General features: G+C 46.8%; 1 protein-coding gene across 1 annotated transcript in view; it reads left to right on the top strand.

Annotated features, from left to right (window-relative positions):
• NME8 (NME/NM23 family member 8) overlaps positions 1-17,641 on the top strand; it is a 405,852-nt gene that overhangs the window by 65,889 nt on the left and 322,322 nt on the right. The window lies entirely within an intron of this gene.

The raw sequence follows: 17,641 nt of genomic DNA, 5'->3' as shown, positions 1-17,641 counted from the left end.
AGACCAGGGAGGCGTAATTACCTTCCCCTCTTGGGGCTGCTTCTGCAGTTCTTTTTCAATTCCGGTCTCGACCATTTGGTTTCCTCACGGGCCTGGGGACCTTTTCCTAGGTCGTGCTTGTAGCGGTCTTTCTGCAGAGACGGAGGTTTCCTTTCCTCCTGCACTTGGACAGCTGGTTAATCTGAGCCTCCTTTTCCGAAACCTGTGAGGAGGCTCCGTCAACAATGGTTCGCCTCCTGTTTTTTTCTTTTCTGGTTTGGGTGTTCAATTTCAGTGGGGGCGGCTGGCGCCAGCACACCAACTTGGATCATCTAGGTGTTCTTTTCGATTCCCTGTGAGCTTGAGTGTTTCTCGCAGAGGGACAGCGCTTTAAGTTAGCGCACTGGATTCTTCGCTTCTGCTTCGTTCCCAGCTTCCAGCCTGGGATTTTGTGCAGCTCCTTGGTTCTGTGACAGCGGCCCAAGAAGTGGTACCTTACCCTCGGATGCGGCCAGTTTATAGGGCCCTGTTCAGCTCCTGGTCTCCAGTTTCAGAGGGTTACAGCCTCTGGCTTCTTTGCCGCTGGTGGTCAGACAGACCTGAGGTGGTTGTGGCTTCACCAGTCGACCCTAGGAAGGCCCTCCCCACTCCTGCCTTGGGAAGTGGGGTCTATGGTTGACAGTTTCTTGGGCTGGGGGGGGCCCTTTGCAGGGGTCCCCTGGCACGGCTCTTGGTTTCCAGTAGAGGCGCATTGGCCCTCTGGAGCTGTGAGGGGTGCACTAAGCTCTGGAGGCTTTTGCCCCGCTGTACGGAATGCTTTGGTTTGGGCCTTTTCAGACATTGCTATGGCACTAGCCTCTTCTACTTGCTAGGGGGGGACTCCTAGCAGTCTGCTGGCTCTGGAGCCCAACTGGTTAATGGCCGGGGCAGAGAGACACCTGTTGTGCCTTTCGGTGGTTTTGAGGGGTCCCTCTCGTGGGGACCGACCTTCTTAGCAGGCATGCTCAGTCTTCCAGCGATTGGGAGCGGTCGGTCCAGCCGTTAGAGCTGCTGATATGTTGATGGGGCTTGGTTCTCTTGGCCTATTCCTGTGTCACTGTTCCTCGGTTCTTTAGCTGTCACAGGGAAGAGGACTCTCTGGGTCTGGACACCCTGCTGCGTTTGTGTTTGAGTGAAGGACTCCTGTACGCCTTTCCCCATGCCAAACTTAGGCCAGGAGTGGGGGAGAGTGGGAGATCTTCGGGATACAGTGCTCCTGTTCTCCAGCCTGGACATGGTTCCAGTGCTATGCAGATCTTGTGAAGCTCCTAGTTGGGGAGCTAATGCGATTCCCTCAAGTTCGAGGTTCTTCTGTTAGGGCCTGGTGGTCATGGAGGATTCTTCTCCCTTTGGTCTTACGGCCTGGCCCTTGAGAGGGCTTGGCTGAGGAAGAAGGATTATTGGTTTCAGTCCTGGCTTCCCTGCTGCAGGCTAGGAATTGCTCTTCTTCTTTGGCGCCTGCCAGCACTTTGCTTCCTCCCTGGGCCATTTCCTGGCATTTTTGCTGGAGGGAGTATCAAGGGCTAGCGCTGGGTTCCTTGTGGGTTCCAGTGGCAGCCCTGGCTTGCTTTCAGGGTCGTTGGCAGACCTCTTCTTTAGCGTCTCTTCCGGTTGTGACTCGTTTTCAGAGAGGTGTGAGTTTGCTTTTTTATAATTTTATTCTGCCTATCACTAACCTACAATTCATCCTTTAAACCCCAATGTTTAAGTTCCCAAAGCACAAAGCAAAATAACATTCACTTACAAGAGAAATAATCTTTTTCTCTCAGAACTTCTCAGAAAGAAAGTTAAGTGGGACCTTTCCTCTTTATATAGTTTTGAATCTAAGGGGACTGCTTCAAACAGACCCTTTCAAGCTAACTCAGCAACCTTTGCAAATATTTTACTTCCTCACACCTTAACACCTAATTGTCAGCAGCAGTGCTACGTCTTCAGCAACCAAGTCGCACATACCACTTGGGTTCAAGCCAGCCAGCCAGCGGGTCACAGCTCAGCGGCTATTGCAATTCCTAGGCCACATGGACTCCACAGTGCATATCACTCCCTTGGCACATCTGCACATGAGAACCACCCAGTGGACGCTAGGTTCCCAGTGGTTTCAGGCCTCTGCTAACCTATCGGATGTCTCCAAGTAACACCGGAGTTGGTTCAGTCCCTCCTCTGTTTGATAATTCGAACCATTTTGACTTTGAGACTTCTATTCTAAATTTCTTAGCCCTAGAAGTTGCTGACAACTGATGCATCCTGCCTGGGGTGGGGAGCTTATCTGGAGTTGCCCTGCCGAGTCAGACCGCCCAGCGAGGGAGCAAATACCTGAGCAGGGCGGCACTGGCATCGCGGCCTGACACTTGAGCCGCCGGACTGCAGAGCGGAACGAAACGAGGCACCGTGGAGCGAGCGGAAGGCTCGACCGAAGCTCCGGGAGGTGAGCTGCAGCCGTGCTCTGCAGGCTTCGGGTGGCCACCCAGACGAACGAGACCGCGTGCAGAGATCTGAGAGTCCCGGAGCCACGTGGGGAACGAGCGCCAGGGCCCCGGCTCATTGGGAGCCACGTTCGGACCTCTTCCGCCGCCCAGGTGCCACAGAGGGAACGGAGGCACGGACAGCGGGAACGAAAGAGAACAGCAGCGCGGAGATCGAGCGACGCCGGCGCTGGAACATTGGGGGGCGGACATAACGCGAGAGGCCTGAGATCGGTGGAGCCAGTTGGCGGAACGAGTCACTACTACCCCACTGCCATCCCGGGCAGGGAGAAGCGGGCGAGCCTCCCCACGGAGGCTGGTGTAGGATCAGTCCTGCCCGCACCGCCTCTTCCCTTGACCGCCGCCTGCACCACTTCTTCCGAATCTATCCGGTGCTGACGACCACGGAGGCGAGCGCCCCGCCCCAACCTCGCTGCTCAGCCACCAGAATTGCAGGGGTGAAGAGAGACTTGGCAACGGACAGACGACAAGCGAAGACCCGCGTGGTGGCGAGGAAAGAGTGAGAGACTTGGAACATCGAGAGAGCAGCCCGAGGATGTCTGATCTGGAGGCACAGTCGAGGCTGGTGAGACCAGGCTGGGTGAGATCCTGTTGACTAGGTAGCCTCAGTGCTCGACCGTGTGTGCTGGAGACCCGATGAGAGCTGCTACTGCTGCTGCTAGGCGACTATGACTATGACTTTGCTTGCTTTACCTGCTCGCTTTTGACTTTGCAATACTGCCTTGCCTGCTAGGTTTTTTTTTTTTTTTTGCTTGCTTTACTATGACTTTGCTTGCTTTACCTGCTTGCTTTTGACTTTGCAATATTGCCTTGCCTGCTAGGGTTTTTTTTTTTTTTTTTGCAGAGCATATACAAAAACATGGACTGATGAGACAAAGTCAGCACGGATTTAGTGAAGGGAAGTCTTGCCTCACCAATCTAATGCATTTTTTTGAGGGGGTAAGCAAACATGTGGACAATGGGGAGCCGGTTGATATTGTATATCTGGATTTTCAGAAGGCGTTTGACAAAGTGCCGCACGAAAGACTCCTGAAGAAATTGCAGAGTCATGGAATCGGAGGTAGGGTATTATTATGGATTAAGAACTGGTTGAAAGATAGGAAGCAGAGAGTAGGATTGCGTGGCCAGTATTCTCAGTGGAGGAGGGTAGTTAGTGGGGTCCCGCAGGGGTCTGTGCTGGGTCCGTTGCTTTTTAATGTATTTATAAATGACCTAGAGATGGGAATAACTAGTGAGGTAATTAAATTCGCCGATGACACAAAATTATTCAGGGTCGTCAAGTCGCAGGAGGAATGTGAACGATTACAGGAGGACCTTGCGAGACTGGGAGAATGGGCGTGCAAGTGGCAGATGGTTCAATGTTGACAAGTGCAAAGTGATGCATGTGGGTAAGAGGAACCCGAATTATAGCTACGTCTTGCAAGGTTCCGCGTTAGGAGTTACGGATCAAGAAAGGGATCTGGGTGTCGTCGTCGATGATACGCTGAAACCTTCTGCTCAGTGTGCTGCTGCGGCTAGGAAAGCGAATAGAATGTTGGGTGTTATTAGGAAGGGTATGGAGTCCAGGTGTGCGGATGTTATAATGCCGTTGTATCGCTCCATGGTGCGACCGCACCTGGAGTATTGTGTTCAGTACTGGTCTCCGTATCTCAAAAAAGATATAGTAGAATTGGAAAAGGTACAGCGAAGGGCGACGAAAATGATAGTGGGGATGGGACGACTTTCCTACGAAGAGAGGCTGAGAAGGCTAGGGCTTTTCAGCTTGGAGAAGAGACGGCTGAGGGGAGATATGATAGAAGTGTATAAAATAATGAGTGGAATGGATCGGGTGGATGTGAAGCGACTGTTCACGTTATCCAAAAATACTAGGACTAGAGGGCATGAGTTGAAGCTACAGTGTGGTAAATTTAAAACGAATCGGAGAAAATTTTTCTTCACCCAACGTGTAATTAGACTCTGGAATTCGTTGCCAGAGAACGTGGTACGGGCGGTTAGCTTGACGGAGTTTAAAAAGGGGTTAGATAGATTCCTAAAGGACAAGTCCATAGACCGCTATTAAATGGACTTGGAAAAATTCCGCATTTTTAGGTATAACTTGTCTGGAATGTTTTTACGTTTGGGGAGCGTGCCAGGTGCCCTTGACCTGGATTGGCCACTGTCGGTGACAGGATGCTGGGCTAGATGGACCTTTGGTCTTTCCCAGTATGGCACTACTTATGTACTTATGTAATACTGCCCTCAAAAGCACACTAAAAGCCTCTCATACTGTTCTGCTTCTAAGCTTTGCCTCTAAATGCCTCTATATATGCTGTAAGCACCTGCATTACAACTGACTACTACCCTTACTACTAAAAGCTAGCTTAAACGTTTTAATCACATTAACGCCTTCAAACACATGGTAAGGTTAAACACGGATAGTAATATGCACTGCCATACCTTGCTGAATTAATCACTGTTATAGAATAACTGTACTAAGCACTGCTATACCTTGTAGATCTAATTAATGTTTTGAATTAACTGCTAAGACAGTCGATACACTACAGATATCACCAACACCACCCAACACACCCACGAACACTGCCCACAAAACTACTGACATCACCAACAACACCCAACACTCATACGAACACCGTCCACAAAAAAAAAAAAAAAAATCCAACATGAATACCAAAACCTACTGATAATAATCTACCTCATTCCCATAATCTACCACGCATGGACCACCCCTAACATCAATAACAACCCTACCACAATCCATCAACTCTATGTACAAACTATTAACAACCCACCAGACCAAAAATACGACAACCAACCTAAAGGAAAAATCTCAACATACGAACCTCACCAACAGAAAGAGAAAAAAAACGACGACAAATTCAACCACCGAAGAAACAGACAACTAATAAAAATAAATACATCTAACCTCCCTACAGAACCATACCGCTTAATCCGAATAGGATACATCAATGCAAGATCAGCAGTAAGCAATTCAATAGACATACTAGACTGGATTACCACAGAGAATCTAGACCTTCTGTTCATCACGGAAACATGGTTCCACGGCCCTACAGACCCCGCCATCATAGAGACATGCCCACCAGAATACAAAATCACCCATTGGGCAAGAAATGGAAAAAGAGGTGGCGGAATAGCCATAATATACAAATCTGAATTCACCGTAACAACCACAGGCGAATCCACCTCACCACAACTCAAAATTGCCTCAACAAGAATCACTCATCCGATCCTACAAGGACACCTCAACACAATACTATTCTACAGGCCACCAGGAAAATGGAAAGACTCCCAAACGCAACTCATGGACTTCATCTCTAACACATGTGTCTCTGCCTCAAACATCCTCATAATAGGAGACATCAACCTACACCTCGAGGACGACACCTCAACAGGCACACAAGAATGCAAAGAATTCTTAAAACTCTGGGATCTACACGCACCTAATAATCAACCAACACACGAAAAAGGACACACACTGGACATCATTACACACAAATTCGACCCAGATTCAACTCTCCTACTTACAGATACAAGATGGACACCCACACCATGGACAGACCACCACAAAGCATATGTCTCCCCCCACTGGCGAAAAATACACAGACACGCAATTAACAAACATGAACGACCAACATACACCACGAGAGGAAAAATAGACCCCTCAAGATTCTGGCAACAGGTCTACCAAAACGAATGGTCAACAAATACAGACACCATTCAATTCCTCCAAGAATGGGACGACATATGTAAGACAACAATAGACACAATCGCCCCAATCCAAACCAGAACATCACACAGGATAAAACCAAACTCATGGTTCACCGAAGAGCTGAAAAAACTCAAAACACAAGTCAGAAAACTAGAACGCACATGGAACAAAAAGAAAGACGAACACACATTGAATGCCTGGAAATCACTCCGGAGGAAATACAAATATACCATTAAACAGACTAAAAGACTACACTATAAAACAATGATTGGACCAAACTACAAAGACACACACAAACTCTTCTACTTTGTAAACAAATTGCTAGACACCACACCAGTCACAAACAACAGCAAAAATACACCAGGGGTCGACGACCTCGCGAAACACTTCAAGGAAAAAATCATACAACTACGACTTAAAATACCCACCAGCCCTACTGAATACGCAACACTCCTAAACTGTCTAGACCCAGAAGACGGAATATACCCAGCAGACAGGATCTGGACCGAATTCGAACTACTATCAGAGGACCTCATCTCTAAAACGCTCAAAAGATTCGCCAAATCCCAATGCAAACTAGATATCTGCCCAAACACCCTCATGAAATTAGCCCCTCAACAATTCATAATAGACCTAACAAACCACATGAATTTCATGCTACAAAACGGAATTTTTCCAAAAGAAAAAGGAAACATTTTACTCACCCCAATACCCAAGGACACAAAGAAAAACGCAAGCGAAATAACTAACTACAGACCAGTAGCATCTATACCACTAATAACCAAAATAACCGAAGGGATGGTTACCAAACAACTCACAAACTACCTCACCAAGTTCTCCATACTACATGATTCCCAATCAGGATTCCGGTCAAATCACAGCACAGAAACAGTATTAATTACCCTAATGACCAAATTCAAACAAATGATTGCAACCGGCACCAATATACTTCTCTTACAATTTGACATGTCAAGTGCTTTTGATATGGTAGACCATGGAATCCTATTACACATTCTCGAATATTTTGGCATCGGAGGCAATGTCCTAACTGGTTCAAGGGGTTCTTACCTTAACGCTCATATCAAGTCACATCAAACTCAACTACGTCTGCTGCATGGACACCTGACTGTGGAGTACCGCAAGGATCCCCTCTCTCACCAACTATTTTCAACTTAATGATGACCCCCCTGGCAAAACTTCTATCAAACCATAACCTTAACCCGTACATATATGCCGATGATGTAACGATATATATTCCATTCAAAAAAGACATAAATGAAATCTCTAACGAAATCAACCAAAGTCTACACATCATGAACACCTGGGCAGATGCATTCTGACTGAAACTGAACGCAGAAAAAACTCAATGCCTCATACTTACCTCCCAATACAACACGAACAAATTTACCGCCATCAACACACCTAAACTAAATCTGCCAATCTCAGAAACTTTAAAAATCCTTGGAGTCACTATTGACTCATGCAAACAACACAACCAAAAAAATGTTCTACTCCATGTGGAAACTGAAAAGAATAAGACCATTCTTTCCAAGATCTGTCTTCCGCAGTCTAGTACAATCACTCGTACTCAGTCACCTGGATTATTGCAACTCATTATACGCAGGATGCAAAGAACAAATACTGAGGAAACTACAAACAGCCCAGAATACAGCAGCCAGACTCATCTTCGGAAAACCAAAATACGAAAGTGCAAAACCCTTACGAGAGAAACTACACTGGCTACCACTCAAGGAACGTATCACTTTCAAAGTATGCACCTTAGTCCACAAAATCATTCATGGTGAAGCCCCTGCATACATGTCAGATTTAATAGACCTGCCACCCAGAAACGCCAAAAGATCGTCCCGAACCTTCCTCAGCCTCCATTTCCCTAAATGCAAAGGCATAAAATACAAAGCACTGCATGGATCAACCTTCGCTTACATGAGCACACAATTCTGGAATGCACTGCCACGCAACCTGAAAACGATCTACGAGCTGACCGACTTCCGCAAACTACTGAAGACTTATCTATTTGAGAAAATCTACTGCAAGGATCAAAACACATGGGAGTCTATACACAATTACAGATACGCATCAATACAATATCTTCTGAACTCTCTTCCCCCGCATCATCACCACTCTTAAAACTCTATCCACAGATAAAATTGTTAGACCTTTATATTCCCTTGATATTGTCTTTCCCCCTCTCAATTCCCCTACCGTTACTTTCCGCTGTTCTATGACATCCTGAATTTACTCTGTCTTCCCATAACTCTTCACAATGTAACCCATAATCTTACTGCAACTAATTGTATTACCATCACTCATAATGTATTGTAAGCCACACTGAGCCCGCAAATAGGTAGGAAAATGTGGGATGCAAATAAATAAATAAATGGGTTTCAAATTCAGAGTGGTTGGTCAGCTCAGGATGCAGATCTTCATAGCAACCTGGAGCTTTTAGAGATTGGCTGTTCAACCAAATTGTGCTCATTCAAACGGACAATTAGGTTACAATGTAATACACCAACAAACAGGGGGTTATCGGATTATACTTTCTGTGTCAGGAGGCTGTCTGGATGTGGCGGTGGGCCGTCCAGGACAGGATAATACTCAGGGCCACATACCAGGTGGGAAATCTAACACCCTGGCCGACAGACTGAGCAGGGTCATGCAACCAAATGCATGGTCACTCAACATGCATGGAAGAGTAGCCCAGTGGTTAGTGCAATGGACTTGTTCCTGGGGGCCTGGGTTTGATTCCCATTGCAGCTCCTTGTGATTCTGGGCAAGTCACTTAACCCTGGAAAACAAAACAGCAGATTAGGAACAGATATTTAAAAACTTTATTAGTAGTATCATATACCAGAATATTGCCCGACACCGGCCGTGGTTCGCCCAGAAGGGCTGTGTCGAGGAATCTCTCTATATAAAACGCACCTCCAACGTTCTAATGAAGCCTCTGTTAGTTAGCCAACATTCTAAGTGAAGGGGGTGGAGATCGCATTGTGTCTGCCCCGCCCACGCGTCAAACGTGATGATGTCGAGGGCGGAGCAATGACACTCAACCAATCGCAACGCTCGGCAGCGAAGCGTCAGGGAAGGAGGCGGCGCTCTCGACGTCTAGCCTTCCCTTCGCTGTATTCCGCCTTCTGACATCAAGGATGACGTCAAAAGAAGGCGGAACACAGCGAAGGGAAACCTAGATGTCGGGAGCACCGCCTCCTTCCCTGACGCTTCGCTGCCGGAACCGCCACGGAGGTAAATTTAAAAACAAGAAAAAAAAAAACCCATGTTGGGGGGAGAGAAGAGGGTGGCCACTAAAGTACAACAATGGGAGCGGGAGGGCAGGGGAGAAACGACAGCATGGATGCGAAGGGGGGGGGGGGGGAGAAGAGGGCGGCCCAGGCTGGGACATGGGAGAGAGAGGAGCATGGATGCGAGGGGGGGGGTCATGGAATGGAGACAGGGGACTTGCTGGAAAAGGATGAATGGAGGAGGCAGGGGACAGAGGAGCATGGATGGGCATGGATTGGGAGGGCAGGGCTCAGGGAGAGAGGGCAATTGCTGGAAAGGGATGAATGGAGGGGGCAGGGGACAGAGGAGCATGGATGGGCATGGATTGGGAGGGCAGGACTCAGGGAGAGAGGGAAATTGCTGGATAGGGATGAATAGAGGGGACAGATGGGCATGGATGGATATGGATTGCAGGCCAGGCCTCAGGCAGAGAGGGGAAATGCTGGATAGGGAAAAATGGAGGGGCCAGGTGACACAGGAGCATGGATTGGAAGGGCAGGACTCAGGGAGAGGGGAATTGCTGGATAGGGATGAATGGAGGGGACAGATGGGCATGGATGGATATGGATTGCAGGGCAGGCCTCAGGCAGAGAGGGGAATTGCTGGATAGGGAAAAATGGAGGGTCCAGGTGACAAAGGAGCATGGATGGGCATGGATTGGAAGGGCAGGACTCAGGGAGAGGGGAATTGCTGGATAGGGATGAATGGAGGGGACAGATGGGCATGGATGGATATGGATTGCAGGGCAGGCCTCAGGCAGAGAGGGGAAATGCTGGATAGGGAAAAATGGAGGGGCCAGGTGACAGATGAGCATGGATGGGCATGGATTGGAAGGGCAGGACTCAGGGAGAGGGGAATTGCTGGATAGGGATGAATGGAGGGCACAGATGGGCATGGATGCATATGGATTGCAGGGCAGGCCTCATGCAGAGAGGGGAATTGCTGGATAGGGATGAATGGAGGGGCCAGGTGACAGAGGAGCATGGATTGGAAGGGCAGGACTCAGGGAGAGGGGAATTGCTGGATAGGGATGAATGGAGGGGACAGATGGCCATGGATGGATATGGATTGCAGGGCAGGCCTCAGGCAGAGAGGGGAAATGCTGGATAGGGAAAAATGGAGGGGCCAGGTGACAAAGGAGCATGGATGGGCATGGATTGGAAGGGCAGGACTCAGGGAGAGGGGAATTGCTGGATAGGGATGAATGGAGGGGACAGATGGCCATGGATGCATATGGATTGCAGGGCAGGCCTCAGGGAGACAGCGGAATTGCTGCATAGGGATGAATGGAGGGGCCAGGTGACAGAGGAGCATGGATTGGACTCACACTTTCACTCTGACTCTCAAACACTCACTCTCACATACACTCTCCCAAACATACACACGCCGAGGAAAACCTTGCTAGCGCCCGTTTCATTTGTGTCAGAAACGGGCCTTTTTTACTAGTAAAATAATAAAACACACAAAGTGACAAATATAATTAATAAAATGAAAAATATTAAAAACAATAATGAAAAATATATCTGAAATATAATAATGGCTGAAAAAATGACAAAAACAACATACTCTCATCATAATATGTTAAAATGCCCAAGTATAATATAAAAATATAATATCAAAAATATCATAATTTGCCAAAAACATGACGAAATCAAACCCACATCATAATGCATCAAATAATACATATATAAACTACACATATCTATATAAATAAAACCCACCTCTAACGTTCTGAAGCTCACTCCGTGGCAGTAAAGCACTGAACTCCTGCACTCTTGGTAGGACTCTTGGTAGGCTAGGGTATCAGGAACACTCACCCTCACTTATAGCTCCGCCCTCAGCCACGCCCCATCTCTCTATATAAAACGCACCACCAACGTTCTGAAGCCTCACTTTTCCAACGTTCTAAATGTGAGGCGCCAGAGATCAATTTTTCATCCATGACTGTCTGCCCCGCCCACACGTCAAACGTGATGACCTCATGGGCGGAGCAATGACACACAGACCGTGCAGCATGTCTGATTGGCTGAGTTGGGTGAAGCCAAGGATGACTGATTGGCTGAGTTGGGTGAAGCCAAGGATGACGTCGCCAGCACAGCTGCTTACTCCTCCCCCTGCCTAGGAATTCATGCAACTCAGCACCCCCCCTTCCGATACAAACACTAAACAAAACTCCCCCCCCCCCAATGCATCGGCACCTTTTTTTGCCCGCCCCCCCGCGACACTCCGGCCGAGTCCTGCACTTAGTTTTTTTTTTTTTAACACTCACAACGCGCGAACGATGCAGCCGGCAGCGATTGAAACAGGCTGTCTGGGCTGGCAGGCGTCTGCGTCGGAGCTTCCCTCACCCTCTGCGAGTCCCGCGAAACAGGAAGTTGTAACAACGAAGGCGGGACTTGCAGAGGGTGAGGGAAGCTCCAACGCAGACGCCAGCCCAGACAGCCTCTTTCAATCGCTGCCGGCTGCATCGTTCGCACGTTCTGAGTCTTAAAAAAAAAAAACTAAGTGCAGGACTCGCCCGGAGTGTCGCGGGGAGGGGGGGAGGATTGGGGAGAGAAAGAGGGAAACCAACAGAGGGAAGGATTGGGGAGAGAGGGAAACCAACAGCGGGAAGGATTGGGGAGAGAGAGAAAGAGGGAAACCAACAGAGGGAAGGATTGGGGAGAGAGGGAAAGAGGGAACCCAACAGAGGGAAGGATTGGGGAAAGAGGGAACCCAACAGAGGGAAGGATTGGGGAGAGAGGGAAAGAGGGAAACCAACAGAGGGAAGGATTGGGAAGAGAGAGGGAAACCAACAGAGGGAAGGATTGGGAAGAGAGAGGGAAACCAACAGAGGGAAGGATTGGGGAGAGAGAGGGAAAAACAGATGGAAGGATTGGGGAGAGAGGGGAAAAACAGATGGAAGGATTGGGGAGAGAGGGGAAAACAGATGGAAGGATGGGGAGAGAGAGGGAAAACAGATGGAAGGATGGGGAGAGAGGGGAAAAACAGATGGAAGGATGGGGAGAGAGAGGGAAAACACAGATGGAAGGATTGGGGAGAGAGGGAAAAAACATGGAAGGATGGGGAGAGAGAGGGAAAACAGATGGAAGGATGGGGAGAGAGAGGGGAAAAACAGATGGAAGGATGGGGAGAGAGAGGGAAAACGGAAGGATGGGGAGAGAAAGAGGGAAGACGCTGGATGGAAGAATGCAGAAAGAAATAGGGGAGACACTGGAAGGATGGAGAGGGAAAGCAGAGCTGCTGGCAGGAAAAGGGGAATAGAGAAAGACTGGAGAATAAGAGGAAGGGGCATGGGGAGAACAAGGGTGAGGAAAAGATGAAAAGCCACAGGTAGATGAAGGAAATTAAAGAATGGATAGTAAAAATGAATTAAATCTGGGCAGAGAGAGAGCCTGAAAAATATTGAAGAAAGCAAAGAAAAACGAGACAAAAATGACAAATGGCACAGAAGACTTAAGCGAAAACAAAGGAAAGCAGAATCACAGACTGGGACCAATATGCAAAGAAAAACAGTCACCAGACAACAAAGGTAGAAAAAAATCATGAAAGGGATAAATGCAGGGGACAGATGGGCATGGATGGATATGGATTGCAGGGCAGGCCTCAAGGAGAGAGGGGAATTGCTGGATAGGGATGAATGGAGGGGCCAGGTGACAAAGGAGCATGGATGGGCATGGATTGGAAGGGCAGGACTCAGGAACAGGGGAATTGCTGGATAGGGATGAATGGAGGGCACAGATGGGCATGGATGCATATGGATTGCAGGGCAGGCCTCAGGCAGAGAGGGGAATTGCTGGATAGGGATGAATGGAGGGGCCAGGTGACAGAGGAGCATGGATTGGAAGGGCAGGACTCAGGAAGAGGGGAATTGCTGGATAGGGATGAATGGAGGGCACAGATGGGCATGGATGGATATGGATTGCAGGGCAGGCCTCAGGCAGAGAGGGGAAATGCTGGATAGGGAAAAATGGAGGGGCCAGGTGACAGATGAGCATGGATGGGCATGGATTGGAAGGGCAGGACTCAGGGAGAGGGGAATTGGTGGATAGTAAAGTCGACATCACAAATGGGCAACGGAAGGGGTGGTGGTAGTGGCGGGCTTATTACACACCACAGGACAGATTTGGACGCAAGAGGAATTAGGACAGATAGTGGGGGATGATAATGTGGATTGGTTTTCCTACCTACAGGTGAAGGTTTATATATCTAGATTGATCAGAGAGGGGTGTTCTAGAGAGCTGTTTCCTCTATTAGAAAATTTTTTCTTACCCCAGGGACACAACGGATTATGGTGTCGGGAATACATGTAGCAATCTCAAAGCTGAGATTGCCTAAATCTTTAGCAGGGGGTGGTACAAAGATGGACGAATGATCTAGGTCTGACAATTAAAGAAGCTGACATATTAACTTTCATGACAGAGATCAAAGACAACTTATATAGTGCAAGGCATAGGGAAACTCAGTATCGAATAGTCATGTGGGCATATTTCACACCTAAACAAGCATATTATGCGGGACGTATATTAGAAAGTAAATGTCCCAAATGTGGAAGTACAGACCCGTTGTTTATACATATGCTCTGGGATTGTATTTCTGTGCAGCGGTTCTGGATGAGTTTACAGCAATACTGTGGATATATACTAAATAAACCAGTTAATATGACTGCTCAGAACTGCATCTTGGGTTTATAAAGGAAGTAGGACAGCCATGAGACGATCAGAACACCAGTTTCTGTATAAAGCCAGTATTATTGGGAAAATGTGTATAATGCAATATTGGATTCAGGAAGAAGCTCCCTCGTTCTGGCATTGGCGTAATGGACTACAGATGATAGTCACGTGGAAGGCCAAAGATGCTAGAGGTACTTCCAAAAAGAAAAAAGAGTTTTGGACAATATGGGAACCTTATATTCAATCGCTTGGGGGTAGAGCCCGCAGTTTAATACTGAATACACTACAATTATAAAATCAATAATGGGGTGACTGAAATGTGCAAGTATACTAGGAGGAGAAGAGGTATAAGGGGTAGGGGGAGGGTTAGTTGGGGGGAGGGCTCGGAAGTGGGGGAGTAGGGGGGGGGAGAAAAGTAATAAAACCCAATGATGTCGATGTTATAGTTGGTTGTTGTTAACTTGCGGTTTGCTAAAGTGGATTGTATACAGTGCTCAATTGTAACGTAGAAGTGCATTTTTCTTCAATAAAAATTATTGACAATAAAAATTGTCAGTTCACTACCAGTGCTCAGAAATTCGGCTGTTTGCTAATGCTGAATAATTCTCTAAGATAACTAACCTGTTGGTTGTTTTTCTGACTTGAGCAATTCTGCTAATTGTCAGAGTTCAAATCATTATCTGTTTTTCTCATACAGCATGAATCACTGATTTGTCATGTTGTGCAGCAAAGTGCTTAATAGCTGAACAATTCCACTGATTGTGAGGCTGCAGAAAATAGCTTTTGCCGAACCTGAAGAGGTCACTAGAATAACTTAAAAAAAAAAAAAAAAAAAGAAAACTATATTGCATGCCTGGAAAGGTCTATTTTATTGTATACAGTGGGGGAAATAAGTATTTGATCCCTTGCTGATTTTGTAAGTTTGCCCACTGACAAAGACATGAGCAGCCCATAATTGAAGGGTAGGTTATTGGTAACAGTGAGAGATAGCACATCACAAATTAAATCCGGAAAATCACATTGTGGAAAGTATATGAATTTATTTGCATTCTGCAGAGGGAAATAAGTATTTAATCCCTCTGGCAAACAAGACCTAATACTTGGTGGCAAAACCCTTGTTGGCAAGCACAGCGGTCAGACGTCTTCTGTAGTTGATGATGAGGTTTGCACACATGTCAGGAGGAATTTTGGTCCACTCCTCTTTGCAGATCATCTCTAAATCATTAAGAGTTCTGGGCTGTCGCTTGGCAACTCGCAGCTTCAGCTCCCTCCATAAGTTTTCAATGGGATTAAGGTCTGGTGACTGGCTAGGCCACTCCATGACCCTAATGTGCTTCTTCCTGAGCCACTCCTTTGTTGCCTTGGCTGTATGTTTTGGGTCATTGTCGTGCTGGAAGACCCAGCCACGACCCATTTTTAAGGCCCTGGCGGAGGGAAGGAGGTTGTCACTCAGAATTGTACGGTACATGGCCCCATCCATTCTCCCATTGATGCGGTGAAGTAGTCCTGTGCCCTTAGCAGAGAAACACCCCCAAAACATAACATTTCCACCTCCATGCTTGACAGTGGGGACGGTGTTCTTTGGGTCATAGGCAGCATTTCTCTTCCTCCAAACACGGCGAGTTGAGTTCATGCCAAAGAGCTCAATTTTTGTCTCATCTGACCACAGCACCTTCTCCCAATCACTCTCGGCATCATCCAGGTGTTCACTGGCAAACTTCAGACGGGCCGTCACATGTGCCTTCCGGAGCAGGGGGACCTTGCGGGCACTGCAGGATTGCAATCCGTTATGTCGTAATGTGTTACCAATGGTTTTCGTGGTGACAGTGGTCCCAGCTGCCTTGAGATCATTGACAAGTTCCCCCCTTGTAGTTGTAGGCTGATTTCTAACCTTCCTCATGATCAAGGATACCCCACGAGGTGAGATTTTGCGTGGAGCCCCAGATCTTTGTCGATTGACAGTCATTTTGTACTTCTTCCATTTTCTTACTATGGCACCAACAGTTGTCTCCTTCTCGCCCAGCGTCTTACTGATGGTTTTGTAGCCCATTCCAGCCTTGTGCAGGTGTATGATCTTGTCCCTGACATCCTTAGACAGCTCCTTGCTCTTGGCCATTTTGTAGAGGTTAGAGTCTGACTGATTCACTGAGTCTGTGGACAGGTGTCTTTCATACAGGTGACCATTGCCGACAGCTGTCTGTCATGCAGGTAACGAGTTGATTTGGAGCATCTACCTGGTCTGTAGGGGCCAGATCTCTTACTGGTTGGTGGGGGATCAAATACTTATTTCCCTCTGCAGAATGCAAATAAATTCATATACTTTCCACAATGTGATTTTCCGGATTTAATTTGTGATGTGCTATCTCTCACTGTTACCAATAACCTACCCTTCAATTATGGGCTGCTCATGTCTTTGTCAGTGGGCAAACTTACAAAATCAGCAAGGGATCAAATACTTATTTCCCCCACTGTACCTGTAGACCTCATTTACATTGCTTGCTGTAGAATACAGCCATGTGGCCTCCTGTTAAAATCAATTCTATTTTAAACCTTAGTGGAGTGGCCTAATGTTTAGTGTAGTGGGTTGTGGACTTGGGGAACTGGGTTCGATTCCCACTGCTGCCTAACAGTTGGCAGTGGGTTGAGATCCTGGGGAACTGGGTTCAATTTCCTCTGCAGCTCCGTGTGACCCTGGGCAAATCACTTAGCCCTCCATTTCCACAGGTACAATACACTACATAGATTGTGAGCCCATTAGGGACAGTGCAAGTACCTGTACAATTGTATGTAAACCGCCTTGACTCTTGCACAAAAGAGGCTGTATATCAAAATTAATAAATGATAAACCTGTACAGCTTAGCTGCAGTGAACACCTCATTACTGCAAATGTAATTGTACTTGGAAGCTGTGGAGCTCAGTACTATTTCAAACATTGACGAGTCAGTTATGTTTGTATTCTGTACCATTTAGGTATATTTTCAACTGTTCAGCTTAACTTTATTTCATACTTTAAAAAAAATCAGCTTTTTTTTTTTTAGTGATAGAACATGTCATATATTTCTTTTAATTTCAATATGCTTTATTGGTTTTATATAACAAAATTACGAAGTGTAAATAGCCAATGGTGACAACAAGTTATAACATGTACTCAGCTAGGCAAGATACAGTAATGAAATTAACTCAAGAATAGCAAATATGATACAACAAAGGAAAATGGAATTACTAATTTTATCCACATCAGTCTTGATAATGTTCGAAAAGATAAATGTATACATAAGAGTATAGCTATAGTACCCAACATCGTAATACTGTTAGTGTTGAGCGTGTCATATGTTTCTGATTTGCTGTCTTCAGAGAACATCTTTTAAGGTAAACGTATATTCATATTTAATTTTCATGGAATGCATATTGAATTGAATGGTTCATATGACAGTCAACAT

This window comes from Microcaecilia unicolor, chromosome 1 (genome assembly GCF_901765095.1).
Source record: "Microcaecilia unicolor chromosome 1, aMicUni1.1, whole genome shotgun sequence".
Classification (NCBI taxonomy): Eukaryota; Metazoa; Chordata; class Amphibia; order Gymnophiona; family Siphonopidae; genus Microcaecilia; species Microcaecilia unicolor.
Note: the sequence above shows the minus strand (reverse complement) of the source record. Positions and strands in the feature narration are given on the sequence as shown.